This window comes from Rhipicephalus microplus, unplaced genomic scaffold (genome assembly GCF_043290135.1).
Source record: "Rhipicephalus microplus isolate Deutch F79 unplaced genomic scaffold, USDA_Rmic scaffold_15, whole genome shotgun sequence".
Classification (NCBI taxonomy): Eukaryota; Metazoa; Arthropoda; class Arachnida; order Ixodida; family Ixodidae; genus Rhipicephalus; species Rhipicephalus microplus.
The window spans coordinates 3,321,322-3,332,434 of NW_027464588.1; the positions used below are offsets into that span (position 1 = coordinate 3,321,322).

The 11,113-nt window shown below is 46.2% G+C and overlaps 11 non-coding genes across 11 annotated transcripts; 6 read left to right on the forward strand and 5 right to left on the reverse strand.

The window, feature by feature from the left end:
* Positions 1-3,563: 3,563 nt before the first annotated feature.
* Positions 3,564-3,636, reverse strand: TRNAT-CGU (transfer RNA threonine (anticodon CGU)). The gene has a single exon. It is a non-coding gene; the product is annotated as a tRNA-Thr (tRNA).
* A 382-nt stretch (positions 3,637-4,018) lies between these two features.
* Positions 4,019-4,091, reverse strand: TRNAT-CGU (transfer RNA threonine (anticodon CGU)). The gene has a single exon. It is a non-coding gene; the product is annotated as a tRNA-Thr (tRNA).
* A 382-nt stretch (positions 4,092-4,473) lies between these two features.
* TRNAT-CGU (transfer RNA threonine (anticodon CGU)) lies at positions 4,474-4,546 on the reverse strand. The gene has a single exon. It is a non-coding gene; the product is annotated as a tRNA-Thr (tRNA).
* A 383-nt stretch (positions 4,547-4,929) lies between these two features.
* Positions 4,930-5,002, reverse strand: TRNAT-CGU (transfer RNA threonine (anticodon CGU)). Its single transcript has one exon. It is a non-coding gene; the product is annotated as a tRNA-Thr (tRNA).
* Positions 5,003-5,383: 381 nt separating this feature from the next.
* TRNAT-CGU (transfer RNA threonine (anticodon CGU)) lies at positions 5,384-5,456 on the reverse strand. The gene has a single exon. It is a non-coding gene; the product is annotated as a tRNA-Thr (tRNA).
* A 427-nt stretch (positions 5,457-5,883) lies between these two features.
* On the forward strand, positions 5,884-5,956 carry TRNAT-CGU (transfer RNA threonine (anticodon CGU)). The gene has a single exon. It is a non-coding gene; the product is annotated as a tRNA-Thr (tRNA).
* An 837-nt stretch (positions 5,957-6,793) lies between these two features.
* TRNAT-CGU (transfer RNA threonine (anticodon CGU)) lies at positions 6,794-6,866 on the forward strand. Its single transcript has one exon. It is a non-coding gene; the product is annotated as a tRNA-Thr (tRNA).
* An 836-nt stretch (positions 6,867-7,702) lies between these two features.
* On the forward strand, positions 7,703-7,775 carry TRNAT-CGU (transfer RNA threonine (anticodon CGU)). Its single transcript has one exon. It is a non-coding gene; the product is annotated as a tRNA-Thr (tRNA).
* An 837-nt stretch (positions 7,776-8,612) lies between these two features.
* TRNAT-CGU (transfer RNA threonine (anticodon CGU)) lies at positions 8,613-8,685 on the forward strand. The gene has a single exon. It is a non-coding gene; the product is annotated as a tRNA-Thr (tRNA).
* An 836-nt stretch (positions 8,686-9,521) lies between these two features.
* TRNAT-CGU (transfer RNA threonine (anticodon CGU)) lies at positions 9,522-9,594 on the forward strand. The gene has a single exon. It is a non-coding gene; the product is annotated as a tRNA-Thr (tRNA).
* Positions 9,595-10,431: 837 nt separating this feature from the next.
* On the forward strand, positions 10,432-10,504 carry TRNAT-CGU (transfer RNA threonine (anticodon CGU)). Its single transcript has one exon. It is a non-coding gene; the product is annotated as a tRNA-Thr (tRNA).
* Positions 10,505-11,113: the final 609 nt, after the last annotated feature.

Below are 11,113 nucleotides of genomic sequence, written 5' to 3' on the forward strand. Positions count from 1 at the left end.
TGGTGACGACAGAAGGGCATCCAAAGCGCGACACCCAGCCGTTTGTGAAAGCCTTGGCAACTGTTGGTGCTGTAATGTCGGAAATGGGAAGCGCTTCCGGCCATCGGGTGAAGCGATCCACACATGTCAGCAGGTAACAGGCTCCTTGCGATGACGGAATAGGACCGACGATGTCGAGATGGACGTGAGAAAACCTTGCGTCTGGAGGCCGAAACGGGGATGTTGCCGGGACAGTGTGACGGTGAACTTTAGCGCGCTGGCACTCAAGGCAGGTTTGCGCCCAGCGTCGGACATCAGCATTGATGCTTGGCCAAAGGAAACGAGATGTGACTAGCTTCTGGGTCGCACGAATACCTGGATGGCTCATGTTGTGCAATTGATCGAAAGTTGCACGACGAAAAGCTGAAGGCACGAAGGGCCGAGGGATACCAGTAGACGTTTCGCACGTTATTAATGAGGTAGAAAATGGAAGCGAGCACTCCGTGAACGATAGAAACATGGATGAAGAGTGAAGACGATGCAGCTCAGGATTGTTGCTTTGGGCAGCTGCTAGCTTTTCCATGTCTAGTGGTGGCTGGGTCGACAAGGCATCGATGCGGGATAGTGCATCAGCAGCAGCATTTTCTGGCCCATGTACGTGTCTGAGATCCACAGTGAACTCGGAAATAAAGCATAGTTGAAGGATCTCCCGAGCTGTATAATTGCTGTGATTGCGATGGAAGGCACACGTCAGGGGCTTGTGGTCTGTAACGACGTAAAAGTCCCGGCCCTCCAATAAATGACGAAAATGTTTGATGGCGAGGTATACCGCGAGGAGTTCTCGGGCAAATGTACTGTATTTTGTCGTTGGTGGCTTCAGTTTTTGCGAGAAAAACCCAAGGGGCTGCCAACCGGTTACGTGCTGCTCGGGAACAGCGCCAACTGCCATGCTTGATGCATCGGTGATGAGGCGAATTGGGGCATCAGGGACGGGATGTATGAACATGGTAGCGTCTGCCAGAGCCTTCTTGGCAGCGTCGAAGGCAGATGCAGCGTCCTTGGGCCACTCTAGTGGCGCAGCCGGGCCTTTCTTTTTAGCCAATAGGCCGGTCAAGGGCTTTAGGAATGTGGTGCACTTTGGAAGAAAGCGGCGATGAAAGTTTAGTAGGCCCAGAAATTCTGGGAGTCTCTTCAGTGAAGTCGGGGGTAGAAAGTCTTGAATAGCCTTCACTTTGCTGCCGAGTGTTGGATACCCTTTGGAGTGACAAGGTGGCCTAGGAACTCTATTGTAGCGACGCCGAAGAGGCACTTATTGGGATTAATTACGAAGACGTAATCATCCAGGCGGTGGAACAGGGTGCGCAGGTGGGCTTCATGCTCAGGGCCGGATGATCTTGCTACAAGGAGGTCATCAAGGTAGGCAAATACGAAATCGAGACCTCGCGTGACCTCGTTGATAGTGAGCTGGAAGGTCTGTGCAGAGTTGCGCAATCCAAAAGGCATCCTCACATATTTAAACAGACCAAATGGGGTGGTGATGGCCGTCTTCGGAATGTCGGCGTGTTCTACAGGAATCTGATGGTAAGCCTTCATTAAGTTAATCTTAGAGAAGATTGTGCACCCAGCCAAATTTGATGTGAAATCCTGTTTGTGAGGAAGGGGATAGGGGTCTGGTAAGGTGTGGGCATTGAGAGCGCGGTAATCCCCACATGGTATCTAGTCGCCAGGATCTTTCTTCAGCACCATGCGGAGTGGCGACGCCCAGTTGCTGGAGGAAGGCCACACAATGCCGAGTTCAAGCATGTGCTCAAACTCACGGCGGGCGATGGCGAGGCGTTCTCCAGATAGTCGACGGGGCCGTGTAACAACGGGAGGTCCAGTGGTCACAATGTGGTGAGTGATGGAATGCTTCACCGGTGAATCTCTGGTGTGTGGCTTTGTGATGCTGGGAAAGTCGTCGAGTATTTTTGCATACGGCGAAGCAGGTGTGAGACCTCGCAGTCCCGTTGGCGAGGAAGTACAGAGTACACCGCTGATGAAGAGGCGGGTGTTGAGATCAATGAGGCTATGAGCATGCATGTCCACAGCAAGGTTGAAAAAACTGAGGAAGTCAGCTCCAAGAACAGCTCGCGAGACGTCAGCGAGGATGAAAATCCAGCGGAACGTACGGCGTAGTCCAAGGTCAAGTGTAAGAGAGCGTTGGCCGTATGTGCGAATGGCGGAATTGTTGATCGCTTGGAGTGGGCAGGTCTGTTTGTTGCGACGGCGATCTGCACACGAGGCCGGGATGACGCTAACCTGGGCTCCTGTGTCGACTAGGAAGCAAGCGCCAGTGATCTTATCAGAAACATAGAAAAGGCGGCATGACTTTCGACCAGTACCACTTGCCGCCGTCAGTGGCCGGTCGTCGCATTTCCCGACCAGGAGCATGGGCGAGTGCATTTGCGAGCAGAGGCACCGAATCGGTGGTGGTACCAGCACACGGTTGAGGATGAAACGTCCCGCGGCGCGTCGGGTGGCCGAAGTTCTGGAGAACGTGGTGGCGTCGAGGAGCGACTGTGTATCTGGAACTAGGATGACAGTCGACGATACGCAGGTACAAAGTCATCAAGGCGCCTGACAAGGGCGTCCAAATGGTTCTCGATGCTCGCGAGCGCCGTGTCTGCAGCGGTGGCCGGTGGCGGTGTGGTAACGGCGTTGAGGCTATGTGCCCGCGAGTAGTCCGCCACTCGGTCCGCCATTTCAGCGAGTGTGTCTAGTGGGACATCTCCTGCAGCTACGAGGACCGGGACCTTGCTCTGTGGTAAGCGCTGGAGGAACAACTCACGTAACAGCTTCTCCTCTTGAGGGGCGGAGGGGCCGCCAAGGAGCTGGCGCATGCGTCGCAGGAGCTGTGATGGGTGACGGTCACCGAGCTCTGTAGCCTTGATGAGCTGTTGGAGTCTGCTGTGTTCGGACTCAGACTTGCGGGAAATGATAGCTGCCTTCAACGTGTCGTAGGGATGGCTCGGGTGCGGCGACGCTAAAATATCAGCTAAGTCGTCGGCTACGACCGGAGGTAAGCAGGACACCAGATTCCAGTACCTGGTCTGTTGGCTGGTGATTTGCCGTAGACGGAAGTGCGCCTCGACCTGCAGAAACCATGTGCTGGGGCTGTTGGGCCAAAATGGTGGCAGGTTGACATGTTGAATTGCAGCGACTGTAACACCGCTAGGTCTGGCGTTTTTTTGGGCGTCAGGACCGGTAGGATTGGTGGTAGAGCCGGCGGGATCCATGCGGGATGATCGGGGCTGTGTGTTCTTTATCGGGTCACCATCAACTGTCGGAGCTAACACGGGAAAGACCCAGCCCTGACAGCGTTCATTTCGAACTGATTTTTTTTTATTATCGCGTTGCACCCGCCGCGTGGCCCAAATGCCAACTTCTTCTTCCTTGACGAGCGGCGCATTGAGACGCTACATATATATATATATATATATATTAATGAGATATAACAGACAGTAATGCCAAGGAATGTACAGGGGAAGTTATTAGAACCAGTGGAATGTAAATAGGAAGAAAGAAAAGTGGATGAAAAAATTACCAACTGTGAGCAGGAATCGAACCTACGACCTTCGAATTACGCGTTCGATGCTCTAACCACTGAGCTATCACAGCGGCCCTCCCTCCATCCACTTTTTTGGATTTATCTGTGAATTTAGAAGTAGGAGTGACAGTCAGCGCCATCTATAAGCCAAATGGCGAGTGTGGAAACACTCTTATGCGCATGTTTGGCGTCACGTAGCAGGGGAACTTATTATGAGCGGGCAGCTGATTATTTGTCTCTCTTATACAAACTAAACACACCAAGTCTGCCAGTACGAGACCCTCTTTCAATGAAATAAGGGAAAGAAGTGTATACCTAAGGGCTCGTTTTTCCGTGTTTTAACACAATATTAATGAGATATAACAGACAGTAATGCCAAGGAGTGTACAGAAGAAGTTATTAGAACCAGTGGAATGTAAATAGGAAGAAAGAAAAGTGGATGAAAAAATTACCAACTGTGAGCAGGAATCGAACCTACGACCTTCGAATTACGCGTTCGATGCTCTAACCACTGAGCTATCACAGCGGCCCTCCCTCCATCCACTTTTTTGGGTTTATCTGTGAATTTAGAAGTAGGAGTGACAGTCAGCGCCATCTATAAGCCAAATGGCGAGTGTGGAAACACTCTTATGCGCATGTTTGGCGTCACGTAGCACGTGAACTTATTATGAGCGGGCAGCTGATTAATCGTCCCTCTTATACAACCTAAACACACCAAGTCTGCCAGTACGAGACCCTCGTTCAATGAAATAAGGGAAAGATGTGTATACCTAAGGGCTCATTTTTCCATGTTTTAACACAATATTAATGAGATATAACAGACAGTAATGCCAAGGAATGTACAGAGGAAGTTATTAGAACCAGTGGAATGTAAATAGGAAGAAAGAAAAGTGGATGAAAAAATTACCAACTGTGAGCAGGAATCGAACCTACGACCTTCGAATTACGCGTTCGATGCTCTAACCACTGAGCTATCACAGCGGCCCATCCCTCCATCCACTTTTTTGGTTTTATCTGTGAATTTAGAAGTAGGAGTGACAGTCAGCGCCATCTATAAGCCAAATGGCGAGTGTGGAAACACTCTTATGCGCATGTTTGGCGTCACGTAGCACGTGAACTTATTATGAGCGGGCAGCTGATTAATTGTCCCTCTTATACAACCTAAACACACCAAGTCTGCCAGTACGAGACCCTCGCTCAATGAAATAAGGGAAAGAGGTGTATACCTAAGGGCTCGTTTTTCTGTGTTTTAACACAATAATTATGAGATATAACAGACAGTAATGCCAAGGAATGTACAGGGGAAGTTATTAGAACCAGTGGAATGTAAATAGGAAGAAAGAAAAGTGGATGAAAAAATTACCAACTGTGAGCAGGAATCGAACCTACGACCTTCGAATTACGCGTTCGATGCTCTAACCACTGAGCTATCACAGCGGCCCTCCCTCCATCCACTTTTTTGGGTTTATCTGTGAATTTAGAAGTAGGAGTGACTGTCAGCGCCATCTATAAGCCAAATGGCGAGTGTGGAAACACTCTTATGCGCATGTTTGGCGTCACGTAGCACGTGAACTTATTATGAGCGGGCAGCTGAATTATTGTCCCTCTTATACAACCTAAACACAACAAGTCTGCCAGTACGAGACCCTCGTTCAATGAAATAAGGGAAGAAGTGTATACCTAAGGGCTCGTTTTTCCGTGTTTTAACACAATATTAATGAGATATAACTGACAGTAATGCCAAGGAATGTACAGGGGAAGTTATTAGAACCAGTGGAATGTAAATAGGAAGAAAGAAAAGTGGATGAAAAAATTACCAACTGTGAGCAGGAATCGAACCTACGACCTTCGAATTACGCGTTCGATGCTCTAACCACTGAGCTATCACAGCGGCCCTCCCTCCATCCACTTTTTTGGGTTTATCTGTGAATTTAGAAGTAGGAGTGACAGTCAGCGCCATCTATAAGCCAAATGGCGAGTGTGGAAACACTCTTATGCGCATGTTTGGCATCACGTAGCACGTGAACTTATTATGAGCGGGCAGCTGATTAATTGTCCCTCTTATACAACCTAAACACACCAAGTCTGCCAGTACGAGACCCTCGTTCAATGAAATAAGGGAAAGAAGTGTATACCTAAGGGCTCGTTTTTCCGTGTTTTAACACAATATTAATGAGATATAACAGACAGTAATGCCAAGGAATGTACAGGGGAAGTTATTAGAACCAGTGGAATGTAAATAGGAAGAATGAAATAGGACTGTCACTCCTACTTCTAAATTCACAGATAAACCCAAAAAAGTGGATGGAGGGAGGGCCGCTGTGATAGCTCAGTGGTTAGAGCATCGAACGCGTAATTCGAAGGTCGTAGGTTCGATTCCTGCTCACAGTTGGTAATTTTTTCATCCACTTTTCTTTCTTCCAATTTACATTCCACTGGTTCTAATACCTTCCCCTGTACATTCCTTGGCATTACTGTCTGTTATATCTCATTAATATTGTGTTAAAACACGGAAAAACGAGCCCTTAGGTATACACTTCTTTCCCTTATTTCATTGAACGAGGGTCTCGTACTGGCAGACTTGGTGTGTTTAGGTTGTATAAGAGGGACAATTAATCAGCTGCCCGCTCATAATAAGTTCACGTGCTACGTGACGCCAAGCATGCGCATAAGAGTGTTTCCATACTCGCCATTTGGCTTATAGATGGCGCTGACTGTCACTCCTACTTCTAAATTCACAGATAAACCCAAAAAAGTGGATAGAGGGAGGGCCGCTGTGATAGCTCAGTGGTTAGAGCATCGAACGCGTAATTCGAAGGTGTAAGGTTCGATTCCTGCTCACAGTTGGTAATTTTTTCATCCACTTTTCTTTCTTCCTATTTACATTCCACTGGTTCTAATAACTTCCCCTGTACATTCCTTGGCATTACTGTTTGTTATATCTCATTAATATTGCGTTAAAACACGGAAAAACGAGCCCTTAGGTATACACATCTTTCCCTTATTTCATTGAACGAGGGTCTCGTACTGGCAGACTTGGTGTGTTCAGGTTGTATAAGAGGGACAATTAATCAGCTGCCCGCTCATAATAAGTTCACATGCTACGTGACGCCAAACATGCGCATAAGAGTGTTTCCACGCTCGCCATTTGGCTTATAGATGGCGCTGACTGTCACTCCTACTTCTAAATTCACAGATAAACCCAAAAAAGTGGATGGAGGGAGGGCCGCTGTGATAGCTCAGTGGTTAGAGCATCGAACGCGTAATTCGAAGGTCGTAGGTTCGATTCCTGCTCACAGTTGGTAATTTTTTCATCCACTTTTCTTTCTTCCTATTTACATTCCACTGGTTCTAATAACTTCCCCTGTACATTCCTTGGCATTACTGTCTGTTATATCTCATTAATATTGTGTTAAAACACGGAAAAACGAGCCCTTAGGTATACACCTCTTTCCCTTATTTCATTGAACGAGGGTCTCGTACTGGCAGACTTGGTGTGTTTAGGTTGTATAAGAGGGACAATTAATCAGCTGCCCGCTCATAATAAGTTCACGTGCTACGTGACGCCAAACATGCGCATAAGAGTGTTTCCACACTCGCCATTTGGCTTATAGATGGCGCTGACTGTCACTCCTAATTTGAAATTCACAGATAAACCCAAAAAAGTGGATGGAGGGAGGGCCGCTGTGATAGCTCAGTGGTTAGAGCATCGAACGCGTAATTCGAAGGTTGTAGGTTCGATTCCTGCTCACAGTTGGTAATTTTTTCATCCACATTTCTTTCTTCCTATTTACATTCCACTGGTTCTAATAACTTCCCCTGTACATTCCTTGGCATTACTGTCTGTTATATCTCATTATTATTGTGTTAAAACACGGAAAAACGAGCCCTTAGGTATACACTTCTTTCCCTTATTTCATTGAACGAGGGTCTCGTACTGACAGACTTGGTGTGTTTAGGTTGTATAAGAGGGACAATTAATCAGCTGCCCGCTCACAATAAGTTCACGTGCTACGTGACGCCAAACATGCGCATAAGAGTGTTTCCACACTCGCCATTTGGCTTATAGATGGCGCTGACTGTCACTCCTACTTCTAAATTCACAGATAAACCCAAAAAGTGGATGGAGGGAGGGCCGCTGTGATAGCTCAGTGGTTAGAGCATCGAACGCGTAATTCGAAGGTCGTAGGTTCGATTCCTGCTCACAGTTGGCAATTTTTTCATCCACTTTTCTTTCTTCCAATTTACATTCCACTGGTTCTAATACCTTCCCCTGTACATTCCTTGGCATTACTGTCTGTTATATCTCATTAATATTGTGTTAAAACACGGAAAAACGAGCCCTTAGGTATACACTTCTTTCCCTTATTTCATTGAACGAGGGTCTCGTACTGGCAGACTTGGTGTGTTTAGGTTGTATAAGAGGGACAATTAATCAGCTGCCCGCTCATAATAAGTTCACGTGCTACGTGACGCCAAGCATGCGCATAAGAGTGTTTCCATACTCGCCATTTGGCTTATAGATGGCGCTGACTGTCACTCCTACTTCTAAATTCACAGATAAACCCAAAAAAGTGGATAGAGGGAGGGCCGCTGTGATAGCTCAGTGGTTAGAGCATCGAACGCGTAATTCGAAGGTGTAAGGTTCGATTCCTGCTCACAGTTGGTAATTTTTTCATCCACTTTTCTTTCTTCCTATTTACATTCCACTGGTTCTAATAACTTTCCCTGTACATTCCTTGGCATTACTGTTTGTTATATCTCATTAATATTGCGTTAAAACACGGAAAAACGAGCCCTTAGGTATACACATCTTTCCCTTATTTCATTGAACGAGGGTCTCGTACTGGCAGACTTGGTGTGTTCAGGTTGTATAAGAGGGACAATTAATCAGCTGCCCGCTCATAATAAGTTCACGTGCTACGTGACGCCAAACATGCGCATAAGAGTGTTTCCACGCTCGCCATTTGGCTTATAGATGGCGCTGACTGTCACTCCTACTTCTAAATTCACAGATAAACCCAAAAAAGTGGATGGAGGGAGGGCCGCTGTGATAGCTCAGTGGTTAGAGCATCGAACGCGTAATTCGAAGGTCGTAGGTTCGATTCCTGCTCACAGTTGGTAATTTTTTCATCCACTTTTCTTTCTTCCTATTTACATTCCACTGGTTCTAATAACTTCCCCTGTACATTCCTTGGCATTACTGTCTGTTATATCTCATTAATATTGTGTTAAAACACGGAAAAACGAGCCCTTAGGTATACACCTCTTTCCCTTATTTCATTGAACGAGGGTCTCGTACTGGCAGACTTGGTGTGTTTAGGTTGTATAAGAGGGACAATTAATCAGCTGCCCGCTCATAATAAGTTCACGTGCTACGTGACGCCAAACATGCGCATAAGAGTGTTTCCACACTCGCCATTTGGCTTATAGATGGCGCTGACTGTCACTCCTAATTCGAAATTCACAGATAAACCCAAAAAAGTGGATGGAGGGAGGGCCGCTGTGATAGCTCAGTGGTTAGAGCATCGAACGCGTAATTCGAAGGTTGTAGGTTCGATTCCTGCTCACAGTTGGTAATTTTTTCATCCACATTTCTTTCTTCCTATTTACATTCCACTGGTTCTAATAACTTCCCCTGTACATTCCTTGGCATTACTGTCTGTTATATCTCATTATTATTGTGTTAAAACACGGAAAAACGAGCCCTTAGGTATACACTTCTTTCCCTTATTTCATTGAACGAGGGTCTCGTACTGACAGACTTGGTGTGTTTAGGTTGTATAAGAGGGACAATTAATCAGCTACCCGCTCATAATAAGTTCACGTGCTACGTGACGCCAAACATGCGCATAAGAGTGTTTCCACACTCGCCATTTGGCTTATAGATGGCGCTGACTGTCACTCCTACTTCTAAATTCACAGATAAACCCAAAAAGTGGATGGAGGGAGGGCCGCTGTGATAGCTCAGTGGTTAGAGCATCGAACGCGTAATTCGAAGGTCGTAGGTTCGATTCCTGCTCACAGTTGGTAATTTTTTCATCCACCTTTCTTTCTTCCTATTTACATTCCACTGGTTCTAATAACTTCCCCTGTACATTCCTTGGCATTTCTGTCTGTTATATCTCATTAATATTGTGTTAAAACACGGAAAAACGAGCCCTTAGGTATACACCTCTTTCCCTTATTTCATTGAACGAGGGTCTCGTACTGGCAGACTTGGTGTGTTTAGGTTGTATGAGAGGGACAATTAATCAGCTGCCCGCTCATAATAAGTTCACGTGCTACGTGACGCCAAACATGCGCATAAGAGTGTTTCCACACTCGCCATTTGGCTTATAGATGGCGCTGACTGTCACTCCTACTTCTAAATTCACAGATAAACCCAAAAAAGTGGATGGAGGGAGGGCCGCTGTGATAGCTCAGTGGTTAGAGCATCGAACGCATAATTCGAAGGTCGTAGGCTCGATTCCTGCTCACAGTTGGTAATTTTTTCATCCACTTTTCTTTCTTCCTATTTACATTCCACTGGTTCTAATAACTTCCCCTGTACATTCCTTGGCATTACTGTCTGTTATATCTCATTAATATTGTGTTAAAACACGGAAAAACGAGCCCTTAGGTATACACTTTTTTCCCTTATTTCATTGAACGAGGGTCTCGTACTGGCAGACTTGGTGTGTTTAGGTTGTATAAGAGGGACAATTAATCAGCTGCCCGCTCATAATAAGTTCACGTGCTACGTGACGCCAAACATGCGCATAAGAGTGTTTCCACACTCGCCATTTGGCTTATAGATGGCGCTGACTGTCACTCCTACTTCTAAATTCACAAATAAACCCAAAAAAGTGGATGGAGGGAGGGCCGCTGTGATAGCTCAGTGGTTAGAGCATCGAACGCGTAATTCGAAGGTCGTAGGTTCGATTCCTGCTCACAGTTGGTAATTTTTTCATCCACTTTTCTTTCTTCCTATTTACATTCCACTGGTTCTAATAACTTCCCCTGTACATTCCTTGGCATTACTGTCTGTTATATCTCATTACTATTGTGTTAAAACACGGAAAAACGAGCCCTTAGGTATACACTTCTTTCCCTTATTTCATTGAACGAGGGTCTCGTACTGGCAGACTTGGTGTGTTTAGGTTGTATAAGAGGGACAATTAATCAGCTGCCCGCTCAAAATAAGTTCACGTGCTACGTGACGCCAAACATGCGCATAAGAGTGTTTCCACACTCGCCATTTGGCTTATAGATGGCGCTGACTGTCACTCCTACTTCTAAATTCACAGATAAACCCAAAAAAGTGGATGGAGGGAGGGCCGCTGTGATAGCTCAGTGGTTAGAGCATCGAACGCGTAATTTGAAGGTCGTAGGTTCGATTCCTGCTCACAGTTGGTAATTTTTTCATCCACTTTTCTTTCTTCCTATTTACATTCCACTGGTTCTAATAACTTCCCCTGTACATTCCTCGGCATTACTGTCTGTTATATCTCATTAAAATTGTGTTAAAACATGGAAAAACGAGCCCTTAGGTATACACTTCTTTCC